Here is an 11,749-nt window from a genome sequence, read left to right on the forward strand (position 1 = left end):
GCACTTAGCTCAGCCCTCACACTCTCCTGCCACTGACCCTGAGAAGGGGCAGCTGGCACAAGAGAGTCTCTGAGCTGGACCTGGGCTCATCCTGCAAAGTCCTTCCTAGGGAGACTGGCATGCAGGCAAGGGGCTCAGCTCCTGAAGGCCCCCAGACGCCCATAGGAGGGGAGGGGATTCCAGGGACAGGCAGAGGGAAGGCTCCTGGGGAGTCAGTTGCCCTCCAGAGCCCAGGCTTACGGGTGGGTTGAGCAGATGGAGCTACTGCGCAATGCTGTCTCCCCATGCCCTGACTCCAAGTGACCCCACTGACTGCTGCCCCTGGGGCTCCAGCCATGGACGGGTCCCAGCCTTTGACTGGCTGTACTTCATTGGTGTGATGGTTAATTTTCGGTGTCAACTTAACTGGTTCAAGGGACACCTAGATAGCTGGTAAAGCAGCGTCTTGTGAGGCTGCTTTCAGAGAAGACTGGTGTATGAGTTGGTGGGCTGAGTGGGGAAGGCACCCTGTCAATATGGGAGGGTACCATCCAATCAGCTGGGAGCCCCGATAGGACAAAAAGGCAGAGGAAGGGCAAATTTGCTGTCTCTCTTCTGGAGCTGGGACATCAGAAGTCTAAGGGTCTTGACCTTTAGAGCTGGGACTTGCACCAGCAGACCCCCAGGTTCTCAGGCCTTCAGCCTCAGACTGAGTCACGCCTTTAGCTTACCTGGTTCAGAGGCTTTCAGACTTGAACTGAGCCATGCTCCCAGCAGCCCCAGGTCTCCAGGCGGCCTGTCGTAGGACTTCTCAGGCCTCCATAATCATGTGAGCCAATTCACCTAATCTCTTCTCGTTTGTGTGTCTCCTATCTCTATCTATCTCTCTATCTATCTATCTATCTATCTATCTATCTATCTATCTATCTATCTATCTATCGTCTGTCTATATATCTATCTATCTGCATGCTACAGGTTCTGTATCTCTGGAGAACCCTAATACCGTTAGGATACAGAATTAGGAAGGGACACCACCTGTTAATGGTCCTGCTGAAAGAATCAATGATCCTAATCTTATCAAGACTTGAGATGGAGTGGGGTACCCAGTGACTCCAGGGCTGTAATCCTGGCACTTTGGGAGGCCAAGGCAGGCAGATCACTTGAGTTCAGGAGTTCAAGACCAGCCGGACAACTTGGTGAAACCCATCTACAAATTAGCCAGGCATGATGGTGGGGAGACTGTAATCCCAGCTACTCGGGAGGCTGAGGGGCCGAATCGCTTGAACCCGGGGGAGGCGGAGCTTGCACTGGCGAGATCGTGCCATTGTACTCCAGCCTGGGCAGCAGAGTGAGACTCCATCTCAAAAAAAAAAAAAAAAAAAAAACCCCAAACCAAAACAAAAAAGCACAAAACAAAAAAAGAACTCTGTCAGTTCTTTGGTTCTGACTGTGATCAGAACCAAAGAATCAGGCAGAGGTTCATATGCTTGTAATCCCAGCACTTTGGGAGGCCAAGGCAGGTGGATCGCTTGAGCTCAGGAGTTTGAGACCAGCTTGGGCAACATGTTGAAACCCCGTATCTGCCAAAAAATATAAAATTTAGCTGAGTGTGGTGGGGAGGCTGAGGTAGGAGTATTGCTTGAGCCCAGGAAGTTGAGGCTGCAGTGAGTCGAGACTCAGTCACTGCACTCCAGCCTGGGCAATGGAGGGAGACCCTGCCTCTAAAAAAAAAAAAAAAAAGAAAAGAAAAGAAAAAAAGAACTCTGTCTACTGGTGTTTCCTTCCTCCCTCCCCTTCATCTCTGTTGGGTTTTAAAATTTCCTTGATCAAGCTTCTCTTGCCCTTCCTTTTCTCTCTCTTTCTCTCTAGCTTCTCCTTTCTCCCATTCCCTCCTCTCCTTTTCTTTTTATTGCCCCTTTCCCACAAGAAACCAGCCTGTCTTCAACGTGGATACACTGGACTGAGCAGAAGGAGTCAGGCTGGCGCACCTGGCCCAGGGGCAGCTGGGAGCCTGAATCTCTAGGGCTCTGTCCTCTGCCTGCACTTGGAGCCATGACCCAGCCTGACCCTCCACAGGGACCGTGCCAAGGGCTCTGTCCCTTGCCAGCATTTCAGGCACTTTGGGCCAGAGTTTACTGGAGCAAGTGATGATGGGTGGGGAGAGGACAGTACGGACACAGGAGGGGAACAGGGGGACATGGCAAAGGCAGAAGCTGGGCAGGGCTGGGATGGGAGCACCCCATCAAGAGCACTGGGCGGAGGAGAGCTGTCCGTTTGGCTAGGAAGCTCCCTGAGTTACTTTCTTTCTTTCTTTTTATTTTTTTTTGAGACAGAGTCTCGCTCTCTCGCCCAGGCTGGAGTGCAGTGGCGCTATCTCAGCTCACTGCAAGCTCTGCCTCCCGGGTTCACGCCATTCTCCTGCCTCAGCCTCCTGAGTAGCTGGGACTACAGGTGGCGCCCGCCACCTCGCCTGGCTAATTTTTTCTATTTTTAGCAGAGACGGGGTTTCACCATGTTAGCCAGGATGGTCTCGATCTCCTGACCTCGTGATCCGCCCACCTTGGCCTCCCAAAGTGCTGGGATTACAGGTGTGAGTCACTGCACCTGGCCTTTTTTTTGTTTTTTTTTTTAAGAGACAAGGTCTCTGTCGCCTAGGCTGGAGTGCAGTGGTGCAGTCCTCCCACATTAGTTTCCTGAGTAGCTGGGACTATAGGCACATGCCACTGTGCCAGGCCAGTTTTTTTTTTGGAATTGGGGTCTCCCAGTGTTGCCCAGGCTGGTCTCAACTCCTGGCCTTAAAGAATCCTCCCGCCTCAGGCTCCAAAAGTGATTTATTCCTAAAACTCCTACAGCCTCTTTCTCCACCAGTCCCAGACTAGAGACCCCTACTGCACCTTCCCATCCCCCGCAGATAACCAGAATAACTGGCCACCTCTGTTGTAGTGAGTTCAGGTGCCCACGCGATCTCGGGACCATTCCTCCCCAACTCCCCAGGTCCCTTCTGAAGGCAGGAAGCACAGGGAGAACAGAGAATGCCAAAGGTTGAGCTCATTGCCTCTGTGGCATCAATACCTGACACTTGGTCCTATCCTGAACGTAAACTCTGCACGTGGTAAGGAGGGCAAGAGCAAGAGGCACTATGAGAATGACAAGGTGAAGCGACAGGCAGAGACAGGCCCGAGGGCTCCAGTGGCAAGGTGGAGGTTGCAGTGAGCCGAGATCGTGCCACTGCACTCCAGCCTGGGCGACAGAGTCAGACTCGGTCTCAAAAAAAAAAAAGACAAGGTATGGTGGCTCACACCTGTAATCCCAGCACTTTGGGAGGTGAAGGCAGGAGAATTACTGGCCAGGAGTTCTAGACCAGCCTGAGTGACATAGTGATACCGTGCCTAGATAAAAAAATTAGCTGGGCATGGTGATGCATGCCTGTGATCCCAGCTACTCGGAGGCTGAGGTGGGAGGATTGGTTGAGGTCAAGGCTGCAGTGAACTTTGATCGCGCCACTGCATTCCATCCTGAGCGACAGATACCCTGTCACACACACACAAAAGGAACCCAGGCTTTTCTGCTTAAATCTAAATCATTGAAAAATAGACAAGGGACAGATGAAAATAAAAATATCAGCTTTGTTACTGCTAAAAGCTTGTTGGAGAACACCACTTATTTGGGAGACAACACGGGCTTGCTGATGCTACCCTTGATTACAGGTATCTACCTGTCCTTGGCACAGGTATAAAGCCCAGCCCTCAGCACTGCAGGGACAGGCAGAACACACACTTCCGGTGGACCAGCTGGCTTCTAAAGAGGAGAGGGGACCAAGTCACATATGCTTGGTTCTTCCTTCCCAGCTTCTCTCAGGTAAGTCACGTTTCCTCTTCCCCAGGTAGAGAGAGGCCAGGAGTATTATTATTATTATTTTTTTTTTTTTTTTTTTTTGAGACGGAGTCTCGTTCTGTCACCCAGGCTGGAGTGCAGTGGCCGTATCTCAGCTCACTGTAAGTTCCGCCTCCTGGGTTTACGCCATTCTCCTGCCTCAGCCTCCCGAGTAGCTGGGACTACAGGCGCCTGCCACCTCGCCCGGCTAGTTTTTTTGTATTTTTTAGTAGAGACGGGGTTTCACCGTATTAGCCAGGATAGTCTCGATCTCCTGACCTCGTGATCCGCCCGTCTCGGCCTCCCAAAGTGCTGGGATTACAGGCTTGAGCCACCGTGCCCGGCCGCCAGGAGTATTATTAATAGAAGTCCCATTTTCAGGGAAACATGACGAGTAGGAAATACATATTCCTTCCCTACAGAGAACTCCACCTTCTCAGAATTCTCTCTTAGCAAGACTGAGTGTGTGTGTGTGTGTGTGTGTGAGACAGAGAGATGGACAGAGATAGACAGAAAGAGAGAGAGAGACAGTGAGCAGTAAACCCTTCTGCAAGCCCTTCCTGACCCCTAGCCAGGGGGACCCACCCATCTCTCTGTGGCCTGTTACCCATCCTCCACCCCTGTTCTTCCAGCCACAGCTTCCCTGCCATTCCTGTGCTGGGAACCGACTTCTCTTTTCTTTTGTCTGCCTCCTACTGGTGTGAGGTAGGATATGCCAATTTCCCTCCTTTTATCCTTTATTCCTTCTCATGTGGAAAAGCAACCATGACTTTTAGCCAGGTATAAGGCTATATTTTCTAGCCTTCCTTGCTGCTAGGCATGGCCATGTGGTTAAGTTTTGGCCAATGAGGTGTAAGCAGAAGTGGTGTAAGAGACCCCTTGGAACTGCACCTGTAGGGAAATGGCATACCCCTTTTTGTCTCTTTCCTGGTGGCTGGCATGTGAACATAAGGGCTGGAGCCTGAGCAGCTATCTTAGACCACGAAGTAGCAGCTGTGCAGTGAAGGCCGTGAAGGAGCAAAATAGGAGCCTGGGTACCTAACAAGTTTGTGGAACCACAATACCAAGACTGTGTTGTTCTCTCCCAACTACTTTGTTTATGTGAGAGAAACACATTTCTTTCTTATTTAAGCCACTGCTCTTTGGAGGTTTCTGTGACTTGCAGCCAAACCTAATCCTAACTAATAGAAAATATATGTGGGTGATAGCAGGTTTACAGATGTCTAGATGCAGACACATGTTTGCAAGTTTGTGGAGAAAGTAGGAGTATGGGGCCGGGCGCGGTGGCTCAAGCCTGTAATCCCAGCACTTTGGGAGGCCGAGACGGGCGGATCATGAGGTCAGGAGATCGAGACCATCCTGGCTAATACGGTGAAACCCCGTCTCTACTAAAAAATACAAAAAACTAGCCGGGCGAAGTGGCGGGTGCCTGTAGTCCCAGCTACTTGGGAGGCTGAGGCAGGAGAATGGCGTGAACCCGAGAGGAGGAGCTTGCAGTGAGCTGAGATCCGGCCACTGCACTCCAGCCTGGGTGACAGAGCAAGACTCCGTCTCAAAAAAAAAAAAAAAAAGAAAGTAGGAGTATGAACAGTCATTCACCTGTTGCTTTTTTTTTTTTTTTTTGAGATGGAGTCTCACTCTGTCACCCAGGCTGGAGTGCAATGGTGCAGTCTCGGCTCACTGCAACCTCCACCTCCCGGGTTCAAGTGATTCCCCAGCCTCGGCCTCCCGAGTAGCTGGGATTACAGATGCGTGCCAACATGCCCAGCTAATTTTTGTATTTTTAGTAGAGACGTGGGTTCACCATGTTGGCCCGGCTGGTCTTGAACTCCTGACCTCAGGTGATCTGCCCACCTCCACCTGCCAAAGTGCTAGGATTACAGGTGTGAGCCACCACGCCTGGCCTCACCTGCCTATTAATGTTAACTGAGCACCCATCATATGCAAGGCACCATGCATAACGGGACCTGTGAGGGAGACAGAGGTGAATCAGAGAGACACTGCCCTCAAGCAGCTTAGAGTCCAGGGTGTCCGGAGCTGCGCGCCCCGGCCATAGCAAATAATAATTAATGATTAAATGCCCGAGCTCTATTCTTTTCCACCTTCTACCTCCTCCCTAGATTTGTTGTTTCTCTTTTGTATCAATACCTCATAAAAGATGGCGCTCTTCCTGTTTTTTCTTCACCTGTTTTTCCCCCCCGCGCTGCGAAAATTGTTACTTTGTAGCGCAGGCACCATCCCGCGCCCGGGAAAATTACCAACTGACAGCGCAGGTGCAACATGACCTTCGACCAGAGAAACTAATACCTACTTGGTCACGCCCTCTGCGATGAGATCATCTCCGCCTCTGGCCCAACCCCTTCCCCTCCAAGTGTATATAAGGCACTGCATTCCCGCCATTAAACGAGACTTGATCAGAGCACTGTCTTGTCTCCATTTCTCGTGTCTCTTGTCCCCCAAATTCCCACTCCCTCCTCCAGGGCCTGCTTCGACGATCCCGCGGGCCGGGATACCAGGGCATCGAGCTTGTACATGCATGAGGTTGGAACTTCCCACAGTGTATCTTCTGTTCTGTCACCTTTCCTGAAAAGAACTGGCTCACCTCGTATTCCTGCCAGGAATGGCTGCTGTTTTATGGTGTTCGGGCCACAACAGAGGATGACTGAAAGCAAGGCAGGCCTGAGAGAAAAATATGGATCGTTTGAGATGAGCAGGGCCCACAGATATGAGTGCTGGGGCACCAGTTGAACAGAACTGTGGTCATATAGGTGTGGCTGGGGGCTGGGGATGGAGAACAGGGAGTAGTAGCATCTGTTCTGGGATGGGAAGCGCATGGTCTCCAGAACATACCGGTCCAGCGTCTGCTCAAAGACATACTAACTCCTAAAGCAGAACTTCCTAAAGTGGGTCAGCAGCATGAGCATCCTGGGGAGCTGATCGGATATGCACATCCAAACTCCAAGGGGCGCGCCATCAATCTGTGTTTTTAGGAGACCTCCAGGTGATTCTGATGGATGCTCAAGTTAGAGAATCCTGGACTTCTGAAGCCAGGTAGGAAGGCGGGGCAAGGCAGTGCACAGAAGGCTACGAATTCCAAATATAGTGTAATCCAAGCACCGAAGCTCCCTCTGAGACAAAAGCTAATTTAACAAACCCCACAAGTAACATGTGATTGAAAACTGGCGAGGCCCTTCGAATTAACATCCACGGTCCATTTGTACAGAGGGTACAAAACATAATCTGGATAAACTCAGAAGACGTGCTGATGTAAAGACTTGGGAAGTCTCCAAATTCAATCAAGTGAACGGAGCAAATATTCTGAACTTGAATGTGAAAGAACATCTTTTTTTTTTTTTTTTTTTTTTGAGACGGAGTCTGGCTCTGTTGCCCAGGCTGGAGTGCAGTGGCCGGATCTCAGCTCACTGCAAGCCCCGCCTCCCGGGTTCACGCCATTCTCCTGCCTCAGCCTCCTGAGTAGCTGGGACTACAGGCGCCCGCCACCTCGCCCGGCTAATTTTTTTTGTATTTTAGTAGAGACGGGGTTTCACCGTGTTAGCCAGGATGGTCTCGATCTCCTGACCTCGTGATCCGCCCGTCTCGGCCTCCCAAAGTGCTGGGATTACAGGCTTGAGCCACCGCGCCCGGCCAAGAACATCTTAATGTGAGTGTGTCAGCCATGAATGTCAGAATTAAGGTGATTTGTAGGAAGATTATTATAGAAAGGTAGAGTAACACGACTGGGAAACAAAATAAAGATGTGTTAAGTAACAGCAGGGCAAGGGGTCTGCTTACAATGTAAGCCACAGAGCCCGAGTTTGTTAGTGTTTATTCAGCACTGCCCAAAAGATAGAGCTAGGGGTTGCAGAATATGTGCTCCGTGCATCTGGCAGGATGGGAAGACACCTAGAACAGTATAGGGTAGACATGAGTGCCCTTGTTTCTGGAAGTGCAAACTCTTTTTTTTTTTTTTTTTTTTTTTTTTTTGAGACGGAGTCTCGCTCTGCCGCCCAGGCTGGAGTGCAGTGGCCGGATCTCAGCTCACTGCAAGCTCCGCCTCCCGGGTTCACGCCATTCTCCTGCCTCAGCCTCCCGAGTAGTTGGGACTACAGGCGCCCGCCACCGCGCCCGGCTATTTTTTTGTATTTTTTAGTAGAGACGGGGTTTCACCGTGTTAGCCAGGATGGTCTCGATCTCCTGACCTCATGATCCGCCCGTCTCGGCCTCCCAAAGTGCTAGGATTACAGGCTTGAGCCACCGCGCCCGGCCAGTGCAAACTCTTTAACATGGCAAGCCTTAGCTGTGAGATTTCTCCTTAGAGGATGGTTCTTACCTTTTTCTGGCTTATGAACCCAGAGAATCTAATAGACTTACCATATCCACACACAGTCTTTGATTCAATAATCATGTTGGAATCTCCCGAAGTGCACCTTTTGTCATCTTTCTCTGAAACAAACAGACAAACCAAGCAAACCAACTAAAACAACAGCAAAACCCAGCCCATTTCTGGTTCCTGCCTTGGATGGGCTGCAACGGTCTTACGGCATTCAGTCCACAATGGAGGAAGGATGAAAGCAAGGCAGGCCCATGTGGGGAACACTGTTGAATTAGGCTGAGAACTCCTAAAGATTAATAACACTAAGTATGACACAGTCCTGATCACCAAGATATTAGTTGTCTTTTGCTGTGTAATGAATTACCCCAAAGTGTAATGACTTAAAACAACAAACCTTCATTATCTCCCTGTTTCTGAGGGTTAGGAATTCAGGAGTGACTTAGCTGGGTGGTTTTGCCTCAGGGTGGTTCATGAGGTTTTGGTCAAGGGGTCTGCCAGGAATGGAGGTTCCACCTCCAAGCTTATCTCTCCTGACTCCTGGTAGGTTGCCTCAGATCCTCACCATGTGGGCCTTTCTATAGGGCTGCTGGAATGGCCTCACCACATGACATCTCTGCCATGCGTCTAGCTTTCCTAGAATGAGTAATCCAAATGAGGGCAAGGTGGAGGTCACCGTATCTTTTATGACCTAGCCTTGGAAATCAACTACACTCACTTCTGTCCTATGTTATTTATTAAGAAGTCAGTGAAGCCCAGCCCACACTCAATGGGAGGGGAATTAGAATGAGACTCCAGCTTTTTTTTTTTTTTTTGGAGACAGAGTCTCACTCTGTTGCTCAGGCTGGAGTATAGTGGCACACAATCTTGGCTCACTGCAACCTCTGCCTCCTGAGCTCAAGCGATCCTCCCACCTTAGCCTCCTAGAGTAGCTGGGACTACAGGTGTGTGTCACCATGACTGGCTAATTTTTTTTTTTTTTCTATATACTTTTTGTGGAGACAGGGTTTTGCCATGTTGCCCAGGCTGGTCTGGAATTCCTGGCCTCAAGTGATCCACCTGCGTTGGCCTCCCAATTGTTGGGATTACAGGCATGAACCACCACACCCACCCAACTCCAGCTTTTTTTTTTGGAGACAGAGTCCACTCTGTCGCTCAGGCTACAGTGCAGTGGCTCAATCTCAGCTCACTGCAACCTCTGCCTCCCATGTTCAAGTGATTCTCCTGCCTTAGCCTCCCGAGTAGCTGGGATTACAGGCACACACCACCATGCCTGGCTAATTTTTGTATTTTTAGTAGAGACGGTTTCACCATGTTGGCCAGGCTGGTCTCAAACTCCTGACCTCAGATGATCCACCCACTTTGGCCTCCCAAAGTGCCGGCATTACAGGCATGAGCCACTGTGCCTGGCCTTTTTTTCTTTCTTTCTTTCTTTTTGAGATCGAGTCTTACTCTGTTGCCCAGGCTGGAGTACAGTGGTGCGATCTCAGCTCACTGCAACCTTCACCTCCCAGGTTCAAGCAATCCTCCGGCCCAGCCTCCCGAGTAGCTAGGATTACAGGTACATGACCAGCTAATTTTTGTATTTTTAGTAGAGACACGGTTTCACCATGTTGGCCAGGCTGGTCTTGAACTCCTGACCTCAGGTGATCCGCCTACCTTGGCCTCCCAAAGTGCTGGGATTGCAGGTGTGAGCCACCGCGCTTGGCTAAGCTTTTAAGGAGCCGATTGTCAAAAAAACTGTGGGCATATTTAAAAGACATCATACCAAGAAATTTCTAATGACTAAATCAGTTTCTAGGTAGTTTAATAGAAGGAAGGGATTAGGAACATTGCAATCCTAGAGGGCTATGTCCTCTGGCTTTAAGGGTTGGGCTATTGTGAGTTTGACTGACTTTAGTCTTCTAAAATCTGATCAACTGTAGTTGAACTGAATTAAGATCTTGCCCTTCAAAGCTGAGGACTACAGGACACCACTAACTTATCACCCAGGCTGGAGTGCACTGGCGCGATCTCGGCTCACTGCAACTTCTGCTGCCCGGGTTCAAGCGATTCTCCTGCTTCAACCTCCTGAGTAGCTGGGATTTAAGGTGCCTGCCACCGCGCTTGGCTAGTTTTTTTTTTTTTTTTTTTTTTGAGACGGGGTCCCACTCTGTCACCCAGGCTGGCATGCTGGCATGCAGTAGCGCGATCTCGGCTCACCGCAATCTTCACCTCCTGGGCTCCAGCGATTCTCCTGCCTCAGCCTCCCAAATAGCTGGGATTACAGGCATGTGCCACCACGCCCGGTTAATTTTGTAGTTTTAGTAGAGACAGGGTTTCTCCACGTTGATCAGGCTGGTCTCGAACGCCTGACCTCAGGTGAGCCGCCTGCCCCGGCCTCCCAAAGTGCTGGGATTACAGGCGTGAGCCACCATGCCCGGCCAATTTTTTGTATTTTTAGTAGAGACAGGGTTTCACTATGTTGGCCAGGCTGGTCTTGAACTCCTGACATCATGATCCACCCGCCTCAGCCTCCCAAAGTGCTGGGATTACAGGTGTGAGCCACCGTGCCTGGCCCTATTTTATTATTTTTAAAATAGAGAAGGGGTCTCCCTATGTTGCCCAGGGGTGATCTGGAACTCCTGGAATCAAGCGTTCCTCCCACCTTGACCTTCCAAAGTGCTGGGATTACAGGGGTGAGCCACGGCACCCTGGCCTGCTAACTTGTGGGGTAGTACAGTCTCTGTCCATACCCTCAACTCCCTGCCTCTCTGCTAGTCCTAAATACATTGTAGGCTCCCGCGTTTTTAGTGTAGCTATACCTATGAACGGGCCAAACAATCTGAGGGCATCCTACACATTTCAAAGGGTGGGAATGGAGACTTCTCTTTCTCCAGCAGAATCTCCCCTCATGACCGGGGACTACCAGATCCAGCTCTGCTAGGGGCCTCCATGGACGGAGTCGGCTTCCTCTCTCAGTGACCGAAGTCCATTCTTTGCTCATTCACCCTTGTGTCTACTGCGGGAGCCGCGCAGCGGACACAGTTGTGTTCCCTAAGTGTTTGCTGACTTAGTCATCCGGCCCTCTCTGGAGTAGTTATTTTGTATCGTGTATTACATTCCTGCCTCTACCTCTCCCCAGTGCGCGCGTGGGGGCGGGCTCAGGTGCGCAGTCTCCCTATGCGCGGGGAGGGCGTCAGCGGGTTTGCACACTTAAAGACTTAACAATTGGCGCGCTACGACCGTCCCTTGACTGACACGGGCCCAGAGGGCCTGAACACCACTAAGGGTCTCCCCCAGCGACCGGTCCCTGAAGTCAAGGTTGAGACCCCCGGCCCAGACAGTCCGCGAAGCTGAGGGAGGCCAGTCTGGGGCCTGCCGCGCGTGTTCCCGGGATCCGCAGGCGCCCCCGCCCAGTCCGTGCCCACCGTGCGCCGCGGCCCGCTCACCGCGATCTCGGTCTAGGAGGCGGCGGGACCTCGCACTTCTTCCTTACAACGTAGCCCCTTACAATGTGGCCCGAGGGTCGAGTTCAGTAGGCGCCGACTGGCTCCGCGCGCTTACAGGACTACAACTCCCGTGATG

The 11,749-nt window shown here is 51.1% G+C and overlaps 1 long non-coding RNA gene across 1 annotated transcript; it reads right to left on the reverse strand.

Moving 5' to 3' along the window:
- Window positions 1-6,024: 6,024 nt before the first annotated feature.
- LOC116270768 lies at window positions 6,025-11,733 on the reverse strand. The gene is made up of 3 exons (XR_004178962.1): window positions 11,614-11,733; window positions 8,224-8,295; window positions 6,025-6,531 (listed from the first exon to the last, which is right to left on the reverse strand). It is a non-coding gene; the product is annotated as an uncharacterized LOC116270768 (long non-coding RNA).
- Window positions 11,734-11,749: the final 16 nt, after the last annotated feature.

Source organism: Papio anubis, chromosome 16 (assembly GCF_008728515.1).
Source record: "Papio anubis isolate 15944 chromosome 16, Panubis1.0, whole genome shotgun sequence".
Classification (NCBI taxonomy): domain Eukaryota; kingdom Metazoa; phylum Chordata; class Mammalia; order Primates; family Cercopithecidae; genus Papio; species Papio anubis.